The sequence below is a fragment of the Stegodyphus dumicola genome, chromosome X2 (assembly GCF_044657685.1).
Source record: "Stegodyphus dumicola isolate Sdum_Otavi_A_Nest chromosome X2, ASM4465768v1".
NCBI classification, from domain to species: domain Eukaryota; kingdom Metazoa; phylum Arthropoda; class Arachnida; order Araneae; family Eresidae; genus Stegodyphus; species Stegodyphus dumicola.
The window spans coordinates 161,057,149-161,078,880 of record NC_140781.1 but is presented as its reverse complement, the minus strand read 5'-3'; positions in this window follow the sequence as shown (position 1 = coordinate 161,078,880).

Here is a 21,732-nt window from a genome sequence, read left to right as displayed (position 1 = left end):
TTTTGTTAAAATAAAAACAAATATAAAACTTCTTCTATTACATTAATAAAAATAGTTGTTTTTACTACAACAAAAGGCAGTGCATTCATCCGAAGTTTTCAAAAACTTCTACTAACTTCCCAGAAATGGGCTTACTACTAAAATTTATTTGTTTGTCTGAATACGACAAAGAACATGAGGTCTATCCCAATAAAAAGAATTCTATTAAGTTGTATTTTCTCTTAAAATCAGTATTTTTTGCCCTGTATTGTGACGAAAACGTTTTGTCCAATGGCACATTGTGAACAGTTACAATGTAACACAGCCCATTAATCTATACAAGGCAGGAATGTTGTGGTTTCTTTATTATGGAGGCAACTAATAGGTGGGCCACCATCGCCTCCTATGAAGGGACGGACAGTTACAAGCATGCCTTCTCCGGGATTCGAACCCAGGCATTTAGGTATCGCAGTCACGCTTCCCTAACCACTATATCGTCTGGCCGATGACAAAAGCTTTACTTTGACGAATATATGTTTCATAATATGCACATTTATAAGCTATCACAGTGAAAATGCTTTCTTAATTTTCCTAAGCTTTTTAAATACTAATGCAGATATTGATATCTATTCATTGTCCATTTCTACAGGCAAAACTAGACGTAATTAGTTTAGATCATTAAACTAGATGTAATTAGAGGGTTAGATGTAATTTTTAAATTTTCAAAAACAAAACAAAGCATCTTGTTTGCAAAAGTGAAATACATTAATTTAAAATAAAATTGTTATTTTGAATTAAGTTTGTCGGCATGGCGTAAATATACATTTCAGTTTATAGTAATTTCCATTACATTTATAAAATGTTCTGCAATGGGTTAAATTCTGTTAAAATACAACTGGACACGCGTCCATGTGGGCACAGTGGGCAATAAAGCAGCCTACCCAACTGGCAAGAGAATGCAAACGGACAACTTGCCCCAGCCATCTCTCTGTCAATTCCATAATCACATCTTAAATCAAGACTGGAACGGGACCTTCTGTCTCTATGGAAAACTAACTGGACAGAAGAGCTAACAGGCAGGAGGACATTTAACTTCCTTCCGGTGTCCTCAAGGGAATTAACCACTAGAGGCAGAGCAATGACATATTTCCTGACGGCGTATGACCCTTTTGCAGCCTATCTGTTTCGCTTTGGATTGCACTACACATATTCAGGCAAATGCGGCTAAACAGGTACCATAGATCACTATACATTTGAATGCGAAATCACCGAACACCTACATTTCCGGCCGTACAGAGTTGAAAATGATCAGGTATGGCTCAAACCACTCCAAAAGAGTAAGCTACTATGAAACAAACTTAAAACTTTCAAAGACTACCTGACAATGAACTGCGAAAATCTAAAAGCAATCTAATTAAAAAAAAAAAAAAAAAAAAAAAAAAAAAAAAAAAAAAAAAGATCTCAGCACAGATTTAGTGGTTGAATGGTGGTATAATGAACTTCATATTTTCTAGTTCCATCATCAAGTGTTCTGTACCAGTAACCGGTGCAAAATGCCAAGCAATAAAATGGTGCTTTGTGTATAAGTGAAACTCACATGTTTTTCAATGTACACATAAATTTCCAACTTTACACACTAATTTGTATTCCTCAGCGTCACTTTCAGTTATCAGGCAGACTATACATAAGTGAATTGTAAGCGAACCGTAAATAAGTGTATAACACGAGTAACTACTATGAATGTGACAAGCAAATATAACACAGGAACTCCTCAAATATGTGAACAGAATATATGATGTACATTAATATACCCAGTTGATACTGTTTAGTATAAAATGCATCAGAATAACGTTTTATATCCAAGTTACCACCGACTAACATTTTAGAGTAAACATTCTCTGTAAACTCAGAATCACAATGCATGAAACATTGCTAAAATCTCCATTCAGTGCAGTCAAAGTGTTGATACGGTTTCTTTAATAATTACAGGTCACAAATACCCATCTTCCGAAGTAAACTTTATAAATTCTGCTACTAATTTTAATGTTCCATAGAGATTTTTGGCTAGGCCTAGCTACAATGGAATTCTCCATTAACTGACTGTAAAAGCTGATAGGCAGGAGATACAGCAACACAGATGGTGGTAAGTAAGTTTTAAATTGAAATGATTTATAAAATGAAGTATCTTGCATTTTTGGAACCGAATTAATATCAATTTATATTCTTTTCACTGGTGAGATTTTCACATTTTCCATATATTATAAGTATCAATGAAATGTAATTTCCTTATTTTTATATTGTTAAATAGTTAATGTATCTATTTAAAAATGTAACACCATATTTTTTCTTTTTACCTTTCAAGTAAGAAATACTTTTTCATGTTTGTTTTCATGGTTTTCTTAATATATGACATGAATTCAAGCCAGTTTCGTATAAAACGTCCTCCTTATGTTTAACAACATAAGTTGAATACGTTATATGTAAGGACATGGCATAATTTACGTGAAGAAAAGAACTAATGCAAAAATTTTGGAAATAATTTCAAAAATTTATATAAAAGAAACATGTAAAAATGTTAAGCGTAGAAAAATAGTATGCCATTTATAAATTTTTAATAATTAAAAAATAAATAAATGCTGAAAGCTTTCAGATTTTAGATTACGCCCAAAGGGTTTTTTTTTTAAAAAAAACTTTTTGTGTGTTACCTTCATTTATTAAATACCATGTTTTCGCACTTAAACCATAAAATTCAATTCAACAGCAATATTTCAAAATAACTGAAAAATTATAAGGTATTTCTCCCGCCTTCTTTGCTTGCCTTCGTGGTGTGGTGTTCTGCATGCTGGGCGCGTATTCCAGTGGTTCGTGGTTCGATTCATTGCGAAGGGGTTGCTCATTTTTCATTTCTTCTACTCCGAAATAACCTATTGGTTCTACAAAATGAGCATATCTTTAGAAGTTCCGATACACAGTCTCTCGCGCTGGAGATAAAAATTTTTTTTTTCGTACAGTGTTACCATTGCTCGTGCATTGTGTTGCATTTGAAATTGTTGAGTTTCTTAATAAAAATTCGTTAAAGTGTTACAAAATATGAAATCAATAATAAAACAAATTCCAGGTTAGTGCTTCCAGATGCCCATATTCGGTGGAGGATTACGTTATTAAAAAATTTGATGGCTGTAGGTACCGTTGTTTTATCACAATACGGGAAACATACATACATTTATGCAAATTCTTCATCATTTAATTTCTTGAAATATAACAGGGCGATAATATGTGATGTCAACAATTCGAAAAGGGAAACGGACATTTAAAGTTTTCGACCTAAAATATCAAAACGAAATTAATAGCCCTACTGAGCTAACGCCCTTCGGGCTAAAAACTTATTTTATAAATTTAGAACCAAGTGTTGGAAGTATGCATCATAATGTGAAGCAAGGTACCCCGCATGGAAGTAATTAATTTATGGAAATATTTTTTTTAAAAAATAGTAGAATACGATGCAAAGTATAAATATGACTCTCTAAATTAAAAGCAGTAAGCCAAGAAGGAGAGTAAACATTTGATACTGCTCTTCGTACCGCACTCTTTCTAATACAAATAAAAGTGAATCGATTCTCAATTCATTATTTCGTTTTGTTCATACTTTATAGCTTCTGAATTTCGCTTTTATTATTACATGTTAATTACTACTGATATCATTCACTTCAATAAAAAGCGCATGCCAAAAAATTATGAGACATTCAGCAAAAAAGAAGGAACAGAACTAAAAAAATGGTTATTAGTATCACACTAAATAAAATCAGTCTATAAACTATCAATATTTTAAAAAACCCCGTAACTAACTAAAATTATAAACACATAAAATAATAAATATAACATAATTATAAATATAATAACACATAAAATAATTTATTTTGAAATGCTTATTGAAGTATGTAACAATGAATCAAGGGAGGATTAGAGCACAGGATCATTAAGTAACGGGGAGATGAGCAAGGAAACCACGTAGGGATATCCCCATTAAAAAATCAGCAATCCCCCTTACCGTTATTGAGCAAGATCAATAACGGTAAGGGGGGAGGGGGAATGAGAATTTTCTTGTCACATTGAATGCTTGCTGTGACATGTATGCAACATACATGCGACATTCACATCGCCGTTATGTGACGCCTCTGTGATTTTGTATCGTAATCATAAATATAATGTGCCAAAAATGCAACACTGTAACATCACAACTGCTAAATGTGTTATATGGGTTATTTAAACAAAATAGAAGCTAATGGCCAGTAACAAGATTATTAAGAGTTTTTTAAAAATCCACGTCTACAATGTACTGCTAGATTATCAATTCTTCGTAAGGGTTATGAACTGAAAGCTAAATAGAATCTAAATATTTAGAGTCTAGTTCAAGAGATACCTACAGGCCATGATTATCAATTCCAAAAATACTTAATAATAAGAATACACAGTATTAATTGCCTTTTTTGGTTTATATTTTAGGCCTGACAGCATAATTCATCACACGGAGCCTGTATCTGCGTCTAACATGATTAATAAATTCTAGCATTATGTTATAGAGTTAACAATGTTATAGAGTTAAATATGCAACCAGCAAATTCAAATATAAAATATTTACATAATTTTCTTCGAAGCTTTTTCCTTTCTAATCTTATACTTAAATTATTCTTAATTTTTAATTAGGCATATATTATTTTAATAATTTGTCTTGATTACATTTTATTTTTAAATATAAAGCAGCTGACAAAATCAATGTGATATTAAAAATACCTCATTATCAAAAATAAAGCGACTTTTTCCAAAATAATGATCTTTTACATATTTTTATTTTCAAATTATATTTTAGAATTTCACATATTGCTATTCTCTTAGGATCACGTCCAGGTTTCAAAGGTAAAACGTATGAAGACTAAATTTCTAATTATGTGTAGCATATTTTATAAATTAGCACCAAATAATATATTCGATCTTTTAATACCTGTAAACTGTATTTGTTGAATAACTGAATAATTAAGAAATATAACTTGTTTAACTAACTCTATGTTTACGAGAGTGCTATTAAAATATCTCTCTCGTAAACATCGTATTTTCTAAGAGAAGAAATAGTTGAATGAAATAAAATAAAATACATTTAGTACAATTTAGTTTTACTGCAATTCTTCAGAAACTTTATTTCAGTGTGGTTCTTGCATCTAAATTAATCCTAAGCACAAATTAAAACTGAAAAGAGAAATTCAACGCTAAAGGCGAAATGTAATACTTCTGTAGTCTAACGGATTCAGCAGCAAATATTTTAACTCAAAATGTACTTAAAAATAACGATGTAAATTGACCATCGGACGTTACCAAATAACATTTTTTTCAGTGTTTTCGAACTCTTTCAATTGTTTACAGAATTTTAGTTTTCTGGAGAACTAGTAAGCCCCCAATTCTCTAAAGAATCGAATAAGCAAATGCATAAAACACTACGATATGAATTGCATAGTAATGAAAATGAGAGAATTGAAACGTTTAGAATAATTCCAGCTTTTAAGTTATACGCACATATTCAGACTTGGCAATAAGATTAAATGACATTAAATAATAAATAAATAATATTAAATAAAGACTAAAGGTGGACTAATTATTTTCTTGTTTTATTTTAAAACCTTACTCAAAACATTGTGCAAAAATGAGCTGTAGAGTTATTAAAATAAGCCAACTCATGGAATTATTTAAAACCTTCACTGTACACAATGTTCCGGGTAAAAACGTTGCCTTTTCTAAAGTAAGATATAGTGAGTATCGATTCCATATAGGCACAAGACGTTAAACTAAAACAAAATGCATAAAATAAGCAAATAATATAAAAATTGAAAGGAATATATAACGAATTCGTGAGGGTTAATACACAAGTACACATCTTTGCTGCTTAAAAGTAAACATGCGACAATTTAAATGCCTTTTTTTGCACAAAAGTTACCATCTTCTTACACTAAAGAAACAAAGTTTTGAAAAGAAGTAAATATTGGTATGTAACAGATGAATATTTGATAAAAGCAAAATGATATATTACTAAACAAAATGTTTACAATTACATCACTAACATTTGCAGTAACAGTTTCTTTTCTGAAGATGTATTAAGGGTGTGTTCTCTTAATCCTTTCTTTGAAGCATTCTTTTATTAATATCTTTAAAAATAAATGCAAGGATACTTATTCATGCATTACCGATTGTTCATTTTGCATACGTAATATAAGCTAAATATCTAATCTAAGAATGAATATCTGGGTAATAAGGTCATTTATTGAAAGTTTAAATTTACATATATAAGCTTTCAGATCATTGTAGTATTATTTATATTCTGTTGCAAAATTCAAGTATATTCCAAACGCAGGCATTCAGAAGCACTGCCGAAACCTTAAATTACATCCGATACGGGAAGAGGTTGATGTCAGGTCTTTTGTTTAATTGTTCTATTATCAAGCTAATTAGCCAGACAATCATGTTAAATGCTTAGCGCCACTTTGAATAAATCTGAATGTGTAATTTACCACATTCAGTTCCAAATTACATGCAGGATGGTTGCTCAGTGTAATTTTCAGTGACTACTGAAAGAATGCAAAAATTTCCTTTGTAGAGAATTACTCGGAAATTCTCTAATATTATAGAAGTTTTGAACAATACATTCGCATTTCTATAACTCAAGAGAAATCTTTGAATGAGAAAAAGAATTTGCTTTCAGATATTTATCGATTAAATTTGCATGTAATACACTGGAGCATATGTACAGGAAAACGTACAAATCTGTACAGCATTTGCAAATATGTACGGCATGTGCAAAACGTGAAGAACTATGTAAAACACAAAAATCGGTACAACAATTAAAAAATGTGTTGAACAAACGAAAATTCCGTTAATAACAATAGAACAATAAATGTGTAATACATTTAGACTGTATCGCTTTATATTTCCTTTTAAATGAAAAGGTGTGGTGTGGTGTGGTGTATTTAATTATGGCAAAGCACACTAGGGCTATCTGCCTAAGAGGAGGGATGCCTTTCGTGGAGGACTTTCTAAGGGAAACTGGCTCGTATACACGTTACACATGGGGAAAACCACGAAAACGCCCATGCAGCCAGCCCGTTCGCGGGATTCGAACCTCGGACCGAACTACCAGTGTTCAGCGTCTTTACCGCTCGGCCGCTGGTGGGCTTTTAAATGAAAAGAAAATAATATTATATTTTAATTAAAATCATTTTTGGCACATTTTTATACATCCATGTTTACATTTTATTTTTCAAATATTTCATTATTTTTTTTACTCAATACTTCTTTACCTTTTTGTAATGATTTATGGTTAATCTGTTACATACAGGCATTCATTTAACTAAAAATACATCCTTTGTTTTTAAAAAATTCATTGTTAAAATTTACGTTCAATTGGCGTATTACATAAGCAATTTTGAAAGCTTGGGAAACCTAAAACATCTCTTTTGTTCATTGAATTTCCTTTACAGAATAATATCGTCCTGAAGTAATACCGGATGTTTTAGCCGGGTAGAGGGATTGATCAGAGTGCTATAAATATCGCTGCCACGTAATTATTAGGGAAAAAATCAAATTCAGTTTCAGTGAAAACATAGATAAATTTCAAATCACAGTATTAAGAGCAGGTAATTTATCAAAATATGCTGACGGAATTCTGTTCAGTGAGTGGCTGATTTATAAAGTGGAAGCAAGTCGAGCACTCGAGCTGTCTAATACATTATACTAAAATTATACATGGTATCTTGAAATGATTCATACTCGCACTATAGCATCTTTTGTATCTGAATACACATATATAACAATGTTATTTTTGAGCTTATTTGATGTACAGGCTCAGCATTCAGGTATTACTGTAACATATAAAACATTTAAACAAAACTAAATTTACTTTTTGCAGAATAGGAAAAGAATTATTAAACATAATAACTGCTAGAAAAACGCTTCCGCTATTTTTAACCGTTTTTAAGATTGTGTTCTGGTGTAATAATGACTTCCCAGTTAAAATATTTAAAATGCAGTTTATAATTGTGAGGCTAATGCATTCATGCCCGACTATAAAAAACTGTCAACATCTTTCCTAGTTAAAAGTTTATTTACTTTTCCAGTTATGTCTTAAGTCTTTGAGTTTAACTCATATCTGACTCCTCTTTATAATTTTAGTCAATTCCGTTTTATTTCAGATATTTATAATATATTTATTTAAAATTTTACGCGCGGTCTCTCTCAATATCATGACCGTTCACGATATAACGACACATAAAAACGTCCCAACAGATCTTCCAAGAGGCTGATGTAATTTTTCATTCTATATAACATCTATCAACATCAGGTTATAACCACTTTCTTAAATACATGAATAATTTAAAATGTGAGCCTCTTTTCTGACACATAGATTAATTTAAATTAATAAAAGTAATACGTCTTTTTAAGTTAATAATAAAAAATATTTAATTATATATATGTAGTACATCCTACCTCTTTTCAACATATATTTCTTATGTGCCAACTTCTTTTATTCGTAAAACTAGGAAAATTATTCTTTACAGAGCGCAGTTCAAAATCATGTATTTAATCATGGTACAAAATGTTTTATTTAAAAACGTCAGTCACATTTGAATGATTTATGTTCTATACAAAAACTTAACTTCCTTGAAATTCAAATACAACCAGAAGGGGCATGTTGACCAGCTTTCTTTCCTCTCATGAGTTGCATACTTTATCTTTATACAACGTATTGTTAATTCCGTATGGTTTCGTAGTGGACTGAATGCGCGTAGAACTTATTATAGCTTGATAAAATTTATTTTAAGAAAAGAAACACTTTACAGATTTGAAACCTTCCGCAAAATTAACTCGTGTAGCTCTTCTCAGTACGACAGAGCACAATCCGTTAATTACCACATAAAACTACTTACAAAATTAAACAGTGCAACCCGCATCTAAAAGTCCAAGCTCGGACGGAGATCACTGAATACTCCAAAGTAAATTCTAAAATAAAAACTGAGAACTGATGCTCTTTCCAATCTTATATAGTTTTCCCCCCCGGCAACAAAAGAATTTCTAGTACCTTCCACTTTTTGAAATGACTGGAAACTATACACTGTCAATAATTAGATGTAAGGGCCAGATACGGTTACAGTTACATATAGGGATGAATTACATTTATTCAATTACAGTACCAATTACAGTTATTACCGGGGCCCACCAGCGGCCGAGCGGTAAAGTCGCTGAACACTGGTAGTTCGGTCCGAGGTTCGAATCCCGCGAACGGGCTGGCTGCATGGGCGTTTTCGTGGTTTTCCCCATGTGTAACGTGTATACGAGCCAGTTTCCCTTAGAAAGTCCTCCACGAAGGCATCCCTCCTCTTAGGTAGATAGCCCTCGAGGCTTTGCCATACTCACAAACACACACACACACACAGTTATTACCGGACCGAAATATCATCAATCTTGGCGACGTTTTGTTATTTCTCGCCAAATTTGGTGACAAAATCTAGTTGCAAAAGGCCATCGCTAGCTTGACTATATCTCGCCAGTTTAAGGTGATATCCATTTACCTCAATGATAAATAGACTTGCTCCTGTAATCTTTTTTTGGGCAGAGCTTCGCCTTTCTTGAAGCCTTTCATGTTACATTATATGAAATTCTTAACAGTATGGTTGTCATGCTCTCACAATGTATAAAAATGCAGCGAATTTCTTTAATTTGTTTGGTACTGTGTTACTTTATTGATTTCGTTATTCGTTTGTTCTCTTTTCTCTTCAGATTTCATTGAAATCTTTCATTCTGCGTTTAGGCTAAAATCAAATGAATAATCCTGCTTTTCTGGAAGATGCAATGATAATATGCTTTGATTTTTGTTTAGTTGTTCCAAGGGAATCTTTCTTAGTTTTTAACAGCAAATCTGTGCACAGGAATTCTGTGCTCTATTCTATCATCCGATGCTAAATTAACCATTTCATGAACCGTATATGTAACTAAAATTTCAAAATTTTATTTTTGTCAAATACTTCATTCAGAGTTAATCGAATTCGGAATGATTCTGATGAAAACATAACTTGCTTGATTTATTGATTAAAATGGAACACACCAAAGTTATTTCTTTAAAGAAAGGGATGCCTTCTTTGGGGATCTTTTAAGAAAGACTGATCTGTGTATAAATTAAGCAAAGTAAAATTCCGAAAACCGTATGAACTCAGTCACTTCGATAGATATGAGCGAAATTCGAACTATAAGAGCTCAGATCGTTTCTGTTGCAGCAACAACAAAAAATTCGTTCTAGCACACTGAAAGCCTAAATATAAACGTACTAAAACCTTAAAATTAAACGTAACACTTTTCAGTATTTTTAAAACATGCATCTCTTCATTTCCTGGAGTTTTTAAAGGCAAACTCTATCTGTGACAAAGGTTTGAAACATCTCCTGCAGGGTAAAGAAAGGGAAAAAACAACTGAGTTAATAAGATTTATTGGAAACGTAAGAAATCTTCATATGTAGCTTGCATTTCATATAGCAGATTCAAAAAGTATTCTGATGGCTATTAGGTCTGACTTGTGTACCGCTGGCGTTTCAACAAAGGACATCTATAAGAACTCACCCAGTGAAATCACCACACTGATTTATATGATGAGATGCTTTCTATATAAAGAACATCTTGTTCGTCCTAATTAGGACTATGTGCAAGTAATAATACTCAAAGATGCAGACTGAATTCCAAGCAACCTCAAAAAGTGTGCAAGTTTGCTGTATTCCATTGCAAATCTGCGTTGCATTTGTATTGTTCGATCAGATTGTTGATATTGTTTTCATATACTTCAGCGACTCATTTTAACACATTTGTGAAGTTAATTTCATGGTATAATGTAATCATTCGAATTATAATCACACTATTAAAATGTATCTAAAATGTGAATCTTACATTTTAAGCGTATAAAGAAAAATTATTTTACATTGCACTAAAAATTTCTTTTTTCCTGCCATCCATTCTACATAATCTTTGCTGATAATGTAAGATAAAAAAAACCGTATGAAACAATAATAAAATATACTAAGAAAGTATCATCGTATGAAAATAAAATATATATTTTTATCCTACTACGCTAATTCGAAATTTTTACTTTCTAGCCGCTAAGTTGTAATAAGGGAAAAAACATAAATTTCGGATTAAATGAGTCTGCTGAACTATTTGTACATTGCTCATCATCTCATTATTAAAGGAAGAATTATTTTTTCATCTTTGTACAAGCGACGAGCTAAATAGCGCAGTTTTATTTTATTTCATTCCTGATTTTATAATCAAGATTTAATTACGGGAGTGTTATAAGCCCTTGAAAAATATACAGCTTATTAAGCTATTCAAATTCAGATTTTTAAATAAAAGTTAATATTGACACTATAATCCTCAAGAGGGTTTTTTTCTTCACATGGAATCATTTTTCCAAAGTTTACACCTCTTGCTTAAAGAAAATGTTTTGATAGCGATTAAGTTTTAAATATAAGAGTAAATATTTACATATCGTTAATGAATATTCTCAATATATTTAAATTGCTATTTACCATCCGTATACATCTCTCTCTCTCTCTCTCTTTCATTCCGTATACATGAACCGTATATTCGAAATTTTCGGAAAGAAATTATTCACAGGGTTGTTTTAAATTTCTTTCACAGGGAAGGGAGAGTTTTGCCGTCACTGTAAATAAACGTGATAAAATTGATCTCAACATTAACTTAGATTATTTATTTAATTTTATTAATAATAATTTTAATTTATTATTTTGTTGCTTGAATTTTTTATCAGTTATTTAATTCAAATATTTAAGAAATAAAAACTAATATTTATTCAAGTAATTTTCCTTCATAATTCAGGTAAATTTTATTTCACATAATTTAATTGAGTTACATTTACCTGCGATGTTTAGGTAATGGTATGTCATTTCATCTAAACTGCAGTTTACGATTCTGCTGTTTACGTGACTTTTAATCTGTTTTCACACTGATTTTCCAAACTTTATTCAATTCGAATATCCTTGCCATCCCTAATTATTGCATAGCATTTACGTCAAAAGAAAATACTTACTAAAAAACAGAAAAAGAGCTAGAGTATGGTTTTGGAAGTTGCGCTATTATGCACACTTTTGTTAGCGTGAAATCCACACGATGAAAATATCCACAAGATTATCTGGTGCTATACTGTCCTTTAGATTTAGATTTGTATTCAAGTTTATTGATAGAGCGCAAACCTTGCAAATGTGGTAAGTAGTACCGTTCACTTACGGTCTATATTATATTTACGGGTCCATTTTCCTGCGATCATTTACCTATTTGCATGCGCTCGCTTCATTTATAATGGCTCCCTAATAAACTTTAGCTCATACTTTGCATCTTCATACTTTTTATTTCACTAATCTGTTTATTAATTTTGAAAGTATAAGTAAAAGTTCCTTTTGCTGATATTCTTTTAACAAAGTGATTCTTATCAGTAGCATTTGAAATCTAAGCTTGCATGAGAACTAAAATCAAGTGTATCACATGACAAAGTAAATTTTATTTGTTAAGTCGCTATTAATGAAAATAGTTAGATTAACGTTTTCGTAACGTATTGCTTGAAACGTTAAAGCAATGCTATTTATTTACTTCTACAGTATATTCGGGGAGAATTTCTATTATGACACCCTGCTGATATCGTACAAGTTCAGTGCGTCATTTCATCGTTATTTTCATGTTTTTATCATTTTAGTGACGTTGAATTCTACCATTTTAGGGCTGTAGATATCTTCTACAGATTATCTTGCCCTCGCTACGTATGTCTTTCTGTAGAAGTACGACTTATGTTTGAATGAATAACTATTGTATCTATGTACCAGAGATGTTTCAAAAGATTGCTTTCTTAGAGGAAAACTGAATGGTAGTGAAATAAAGAATTTAATTTTTTATTCGAAATTGCCTCTGTCAATTTTGTTTAAAAATTAAAATTAATTCTTGATTAGGGGGGAATTGCAAGAGTTAATTTACTCTTATTTCTCAATCTATTTACATTTCAAACTCCAAAATACATTGCTGAGCATTAAAATTTCAACACCACAGATCTAACAGAAACAATGAACTAGATCTAAAGTTTACATAATACATAAAGATTGGTAGGACAGGCAACATATAAATCCATAATATATGCACATCAGAAACACCACCTAAAAGCAATGCAAAAGAACAGAAAAGGAAGAGAACCTGTTCTCCAACAAGAATTATACTCAGCATTATTTCTTTGCTTAAAAGGTCTAATAGTGCTTCGTGGGGCAAACTTAGACTTTCGGAGGCATGCTAGGTATCATAATTACAAACAATTTTTGTTCTAAATACTTTCAGGTTTATTTATAGAAGACATGTAAGGTACTATGATTACAGTTTACCTTGCTTTGAACTTCATGCTATCGTTGGTGGGAACTCTACCATTGTCACTCGAATCTGGCATCATTGAGTCCAGAAAGAAACAGTGAAGTAATGTGCAGGATTACAGTGACCCCCACCATTTGTGCTTAGTCCACTCTCACTTTGGGTAACTGAAGGCATTGACATATTTTTCCCCACATTTAGTGTTCATGCGATTTTTATTTGCAACTAACAAATACTATACTTCGGTTAAAGCCTTATATCTATTATTAATATCTGAAAGAACTACATAGCATTCCGTTCCAGAGTAGCTCCAAATGCATTGGTTAAATAAAACCAATCTTCAATACTCGTATAAAAATCTTCATATTTGCGCTCACGGGAAAAAACGATATTCATATATCCTCCATTACGCATCATGTTGGTCGGCAAAATATACCTTTCTCCTCTATCTGTTGTTAAGATTATTTCAAAATGTACAGAGTTTTACGTTATTTGAGTACATAAATTGGCATCAAAATCCTAAAATACCTGTGTCTGCAAAAAAACTAAGGAATCTCGAAAAGGTTTAAAACAAACATTTTTATTAAATTTCAACTTGAACATTTCGTGCTTGACGAGATCAACCACCACTTGTGGCGATGTACTAGAAGTGACAGTCAAATTCAGACTAAAAATTAACCTAGTAATCCAGAATTATACAATTTCATTTAAAACAAAGTTGCTTCAGAACTTCTCAGACCACAGTATCTCTTGCGCAAAGCCGAGTAATTTCGATCTTATCAGAATTGGCGAAGCCAAGTAACATGTTTTTGAGAGAAAATATATGCCAGTCCAAAACCCTCGACTTAAATACTATCTAATTTGTCTTCTAGTGAGGAAAAGGAAAGGAGAAGTGATACCAAAGCTGAAATTATAAATGACTGCTTAGTGCAAAGTAATAGTAATTGCACAAAAATCTTCAAAGTTTAATCCTCCATAAAAATATTTGTCTTTGGTGATGCTCCAAATTTAGAATCTTACTTATTTTAGTATTTAAAAAATTTTATTCGTATATGTTTCTTATTATCTTTTCCATCAAACAATAACGTTAAGGTCTTTGTTTTATGTCACCTAGCCAGAAACTGTAAAATGGTTCCTTTGTTTTCACACCTAAGCCCACGTTTCTGTTCGCCTAGTTTTCCAAAATGAAGAAGATATAGTTTCAGCTCTAAAGCTATATATTTTCATATTTCACTCATATTACGCCAATTCAATAGTCATTACGTCAGTTCAGTAGTCGTAAATTTGGTTCGCCTTCTAAGATAAGTATGGAAAACAATCGCTCGATGAAAATTTTCATACGATTTTGCATCAGTTCCTGATTTTGGTTAAATGTAGTATCTATAAAAACAGAATTCGTATGATAAGAAGCTGAACCTTTCTCAATACTGTATAGAATCATGACATACATTTTCTAAAATAGGAAAAAGCTTGCATAAACGGCCACTCTATAGTAATTTAGTAATTGCGAAGGTCTGGTTTGGTTTATGTGATTGCGGCAAAACCCGAGAGATATCTTCCTAAGGGAAGGGATGCCTTCGTGGAGGAGTTTCTAAAGGAAACTGGCTCGCAACCGCGTTACGCATGGGAAAAATCATGGAATCGTCCATACGGCCAGCCCATTCGCTGGATTCAAACTTCGAATCGAACTACCAGTGTTCAACGACTTTATTATGTTTTACTTGAGAAAGAAGCAAAAGGAGTATGCAAACGATTTTACCAAGTAAATCTTAATTATCTCATATATTTCCCGTATTTAGAACTCTGGTCTCGGGTTCATTCTACAAGTGCAGGTTTTAAAAGATACTTTTCGAACAAAATAGAAACAAAACATTACTTTTGCAATTTTCTCTTTTCTTCTTCGCTTCACATAATGAGAGTACGTATTACTGATACCTTTCTCTTAAGAGTATTTACAGCTACTTTTGGTTTGAGGATAAAAGTACCGACTTCCCCTTCAGACTATTTATAGCTACTTTTGGTCTGAGGAAAAAAGTGCTTATTGAATACCGAGTAAATGAGAGGGATTGGTATGGGCAGTTAATTGATGTTTCTGACATGATTCATTGGCAACCATGAACTAAATATACACATTTAAATAAAGATTCTTAGTGAGTGAACAACTGGTTGTTTGCTTCAAATAACCTAACACTTTCAACTTAATGCATTCGTTGGATATGGCCACTGTTCGTGGTTCATTAAGCCATCTCATCACCGAAAATGGTACCCCAAGTCCACTATAGGTGGTACACGTTTTTCGCCAGCGAGAATGGAGTAACTCCACCCCGATTTCGATGAAGTACACAAGGGGAATAGATCCGAAGGTTTTTCACCCTTGTTCTCCTGCCACCAAACACCTAAAGCACCATTTCGGCTCACCGTGTGTTTCAAATGCCCCCATACCGCACAAACACTATATACTTATAAACATTTATGTCTTCTCCAGAATCTGAACTTGAGCTCAGCGATTAAACAGATAGCAGCGTTATCTCCTATACAATAGGGGGCAGTATTAAGCGAAATGATGTTCGAGAGCCGTTAAGTGGTTGGGGAATATCCCATTGTCATGCGTTATGTACCGACACGATGTTTGTGTTACTGTTTGTAACATTTGTGTTTGTTATGTGTAAATAAAAATGCATATTCTTCATGAGTGAATGAGTCTGACGTACTCACCACAATATGCCTGAACTGAATATTACTAAACTTACTGCTGGGAAAATCGTAATACTAATGGAAACGCAGAGAAAAATATAGAACTTAAAATAAAATGCTAGCCTTTTTGTATCTTTGTCGCTATGTAAAATCCACCCTATAATTTTTCACATTGTCGAATATACACGTTACTTACATTTTTTTGCGTTGACTGTAATTTATATATTCCATTTGTAATTTGTGAATTACAAATTCCTAGATTTCAGATATTATTCTTAGGCAACACGGAGAAAGATCTTATGTAGTTAAGGGCGGCAAAATGGTATACTGGAATCAGAAATGAAAATGGGCAGAATGAACTGTTAATTAAAATAATGGAGTCTTTATATTTAGTTTGTTAAACATATATCTTATATAATCAAATTGTAAGGTGTATTTTAATTTTACAACCGTTATTTTTAATTTTGAAACTATTTCCTTTCAATTCTTGTTTCCCACTTACAGCTCCTTACCGGAAGGAGTTTTTACAATCGGGTTGAATGCAAAGGAGTTAGAAGTAGTAGTAAAAGGAAGTTCAACTTCCTTCGAAAGAGAGAGTTCTTAGAAGTCTTTAGTGGCTCGTGTTTGCCTTCTGGCTATTTCATTCGTGAATCTATTACGCTCGACCGTATTGTACATGCCTGTTGATAATCGCCGGTTAGTTTAAATTAAGGGTCAACTACGTTAGATATTTGTATCTAACTTCAGCCAAGTCTATTTTAGTTAGTTTTAGTTTATTTTCTTATTTAGGATTAGTTTAGTTATAAAAGACTGTAATCCTTATTTAAAAGCCCGAGTGGAGTCTTTTCTGTCAGCCCTAGAAAGGGCCAACTGTTATTACTTTTGTGAGTGAATAAAAGAGTATTTTAACCCTTCTCGAGTCTACGTTGCCTTATTGAAATCAGCGATAAGTAGCTTCTTAGTTCACTAGGTTCCTCGACATTTTATCAATATATATTCATTTATTTCTAATGAATATAGTAAGGAACTTTCTTTAACATTCTTTCTTCTTATTGCCTATTTAAAACATTTAGCTAAGTTTTCATCGTTTTACCGACATTTGAGACAAATCCAAAATCTGTAATGTATCATCTAGCCTTAAAGCATTTCTTTCTTTAATGCTTTTCAAATTCGTTGCATTACTCTAACTACTTGTCTCTAAAGGGTTTTCGTTCTTTTTTTTTAAAAAAGGAACTCTTAATGATCTCAAATTTAAAGTGACATAGGTGAAATATAAGAAAGAGCTGTAATTTAAGACATCATTTACCGTCATCTGTGAGCTAAAGGAATCAAAAGTAAACAAGGTAAAATTATATGATTCAACGGTTTTCTATAAATCTACAAATCTTGCGCATGCTTCATGTATTTACATTCAACAAGGGGAACATCTACTCTCAGCATATTAGCTCACAGAAAGTAAATCACCTTACTAATTTTACTATGCTAATTCTATAACAGCATATCGTACTCAGACTTTTTAACAGCGCGGTCACAGCAGAATATCTGTAAAAGACTTTAATTTGAAGGTTACCTTTTTATCGATGAGTTATCGCAACTCGCAACTTCTGTATGTGCATACAAATGAAAAGGAAATATAACTGCATTAATTGCAAGTTAAGCTAATTTTCATTTCATTTACGGACGTCTAAGTAGGTATTATTGCTATGTTTCTTTCTTATTTGCCCGGAAGTATTTCATCTCAAAGAAAGAAATCGGCACTTTCAAGAGACTTTAAGCTCTTTTGTAATAATGATGAGTTCGGCCCCAAAGCTTTTTTTGCTATTAATTCGTCGCCTCCTCGGGCTCACACTGAATTGAAACATTGACACACCCCCGTTTCAATTCCACTGTTTAACATCGGTCAGTAACAGACAATTCCATTGAGAGGACTCAAAGAATCGAAAACAGAAATTTAATTTAACAAGGCAAATAGAAACGTGGGAGTATTTGATAACTTTAGGTTAAAGAAGAATGATGATTAGTTTCAACAAGAACCTCCTACGAAGTTTCAGTGTTTAAAACTTTTCTTTACTTAGGAGAACATACTTTCTTTGCAAGAATAAGAGGATAACGAATATTTAATTCATTTCATGAATTTCAACTTAATACACCAAGCGACTGAAATTTCAGTCATTTAGTGCATTAAATTCATTTCTTTAAAACGATTGGTTTAACCCAGTTACTTTCCTTTCATACTCAGCATGTGAATATTGAGGGAATAAATTTTTAATAAATTAAAAGAATAGGTATAGTAACAGAAACCATTGCGAATCTGAAAAAAAAATCATCGCGAAAAATATCAGCTTCATTAAATGCCATTATATAGATATGATTTAAAATCTTGCTATTAACCCGACGAAAATGCGCGATTCTTCTGACGAACTACATCTGTAACTTATAGATTTTTAGTTGATTAATATTACGTTGGTTAATTTTAGTTGATTGATATTAATTTCTAATTTGCAATCTTATTGACTGATACATTTTTTAGAAACATACGATATGGATTAATTTTCAAATAATTCAATTATGGAAACGAGAAACAGCCAAATCAAAATGGAGCGTTATTCAAAATGGGGCTATAACGAATTAAAGTTAAAACGTATTTTTATCTTACATATATATGTACATATTGTTTTATATATGTAAGATGTAATTCGCCTTGATTACACTTTTTGATACTGAATTGAAAACAATCCTAGAACTGTGTAATTAATTCATGCTTGGATCACTGCTGAAGGGTCACACATTGTGGAGTTTTCTCCCTTCATATCTTACTTTACTGAAAATCGAGGTATTTATGATAAAAAAGTACTAAGAGTTTTAAGCAAATGTTCATCATAGTGAATAAGAAAATATGGGAAAACGGAACATTTATGTAGACATCCAGAGTTTTACTTAAATATCAAGAATATGTTGAAGGAGAACATCAAATCTTTAAAAGGTGAGAATATATTATAATGTATTTCTCCCGCCTTCTTGGCTTGCCTTCGTGATGTGGTGGTCCGCACGATGGGCGCGTATTCCAGAGGTCTGTTGTTCGATTCCCGGCGGAGGCGTTTGCTCATTTTTCATCTCTCCTGCTTCCAATTAACTTAATGTCTGTACAAGTGGCGCCAGAACTAAAAGGGTTGCGGATGATAATTCTCCTCATCCAGGGTTTGGTGATTGGGTCCCCTAAATACCCCAATCGCCCTTTAAAAGGGGGAATATATAAGGTATTTCTCCCGCCTTCGTGGTCTGGTGGTCTGCACACTTGGCGCGTATTCCAAAGTTCCGCGGTTCGATTCCCGGCGAAGGCGTTTGCTCATTTGTCATCTCTCCTGCTTCCAATTAACCTAATGTCACTGCAATTTATGTGTATAAATAATAGCTTTTGTGCATGAATTATTCACATTTCCCGTTTCCTGCGATTTATCAAGGTTCTAAAATGATTTTTCCAAATTAAAGCGAGAGCATTCATCTGTATACACATATATCTACATATATTAAAAATAATCATAAACAATGTAAATTCAAATCATATTAAATCGGAATTAAATAAATTGTTTTACAAATGAAAGAAAAAGGTTGTAGTTTTTTGCATTTCCAAAATAAGTTTCTTTATTCCAATATGAATATAACTTGAGTTTGCTTTGTTTTTGCTCATTTTTATAAATATTGCCACTGTTTCATTGCAGCATGCAACCGCATTATTGGAATGTGATTTTAAACATATTTTATGCTTTTTTAAAATTTATATATATATATATCTGTATATAAAGGAGTAAAAGAATTTTATATGTGTAATTACAGGTAAAGGATAATTTGAGCCAAAACAGCGAAGTCATTTAATATTTAGTGCGAAAAAAAGTTAAAAACACTGAAATCTCCTCAACGAAAAAAAAAGCATGAATTGAAATTAAAAAAAAATAATAAAATTCACTTTAAGGGACAAAATTAATAAACAGTTTGTTCGTTAAATTTCCATCCATAAAAATGTATAATTAATATAATAATTTTATAATTATTTACATAAAATAAAAAGTAAATGAAAAATGTTAACGAAATAACAGTATAAAAAAGTTTGCTTTAAATACAAATCGGAGCAAAAACGTGATAAAATAATATTAATTAATCCAACTAAAACAAAATTAAAACGAAAGCAATATATCTGAAAATATGCAAGACAATATTTTAAGACAAAATACTCTAAGAACGGGAAATAATAAGTATCAAATAAAATAATGTGTCTGGTATAATTAAACCCCGAATGTAGCTTTACACCGAAAAAGATATGAAAAGTCGGATTTAAGTTGTCGTTTTATCACTTAAAATTAATTACTTGTATTTTTATTTATATTTTTGTTTCTTGAGGAGGTTTTAAATTTTCATCTCATATATAGTATATATATACAATTACAAAGTTGCTAACCTACAAAATTAATATCCAGAATGACATCAGACACTTAAAAATAAATCTCTCGTTACCTCTCTAGATAGAGCTAATAATAATTTTAGCAGCATTTGAGAGACCTTCTATTGTAAAATAACTGAAAAACAGTTTAATAATGATTATCTACAAAATTTCAAGTTACAATGAAAAACAGTTATCAAAAATTTCTCTACCTTCCACAAAAATTTAAAAAGTTCCTAATTTTTACGCCTTTTCAAAATTTCATAAAACATCAATTAAATTCAGATTATTGCCAACAGTACTAAAATGTTTGAAAAGAACATAGACTTTATTTTTGAAACAATTTTAAAGAAAAGTTTGTTTGCATATTGCCTTTCATTTCAGTTTACCCTCTAACCATTATTGGATTATTAAAAAATAATTTTTAAAATATCAAAACATTCAAAAATTATTACAGTTATGATATTAAAAGTTATGATTTTTAAAATATGTACACCAGTCGTCCCTTTAAAGAAATTTACATTATTATGATCCAAATTTACGACGGGCAGATAGCCCTTGAGTGTTTTGCAAAACTCAAAGAAACCAAATGAAACTATCCAGGTTTATAAATTATTTCCAGCACTCAGTATTACCTATCTTAAATATTCATTTATCCATAATTAAATCAAACTTAAAGACAAAATGCTCCCACAAATTAAAGGCATTTCCACGAGCACCAGTTATTCAGCTTCTATATGCAATCTTTTTATTTTATACAAAAATTCAGTTTTATGAAAGATTGTTATCAAATTGATACTTTAAGCTTAATTCTTTCGGATAACTTTTTGACCTTATCACTTCAAATAATTCTGGTTTAAATGAAATAGCTAATATTTATTCTAAATGTTTAAAACTCGATAAAAGCATTTCCAGTAAAATGAAATTGAATACCTTCTTGAACTTAAACTTTTTAACTGTTAAGTGATTAAAGATTTCGATATAAAGACTTCTTAGCTTTCCTGCCATTAAATTTACACATTAGAATTATAATATTTCTAAAAATGTTACTACTAATAACATTATCACCTAAATGCTAAGAATTAAAAACATTTTGGCTATAGTTGAAGATATTAATTAAGATATTCAATACCTAAAATTTTCATTAATTTAAGAATCAAATTAAACACTAAATCCTTTTTA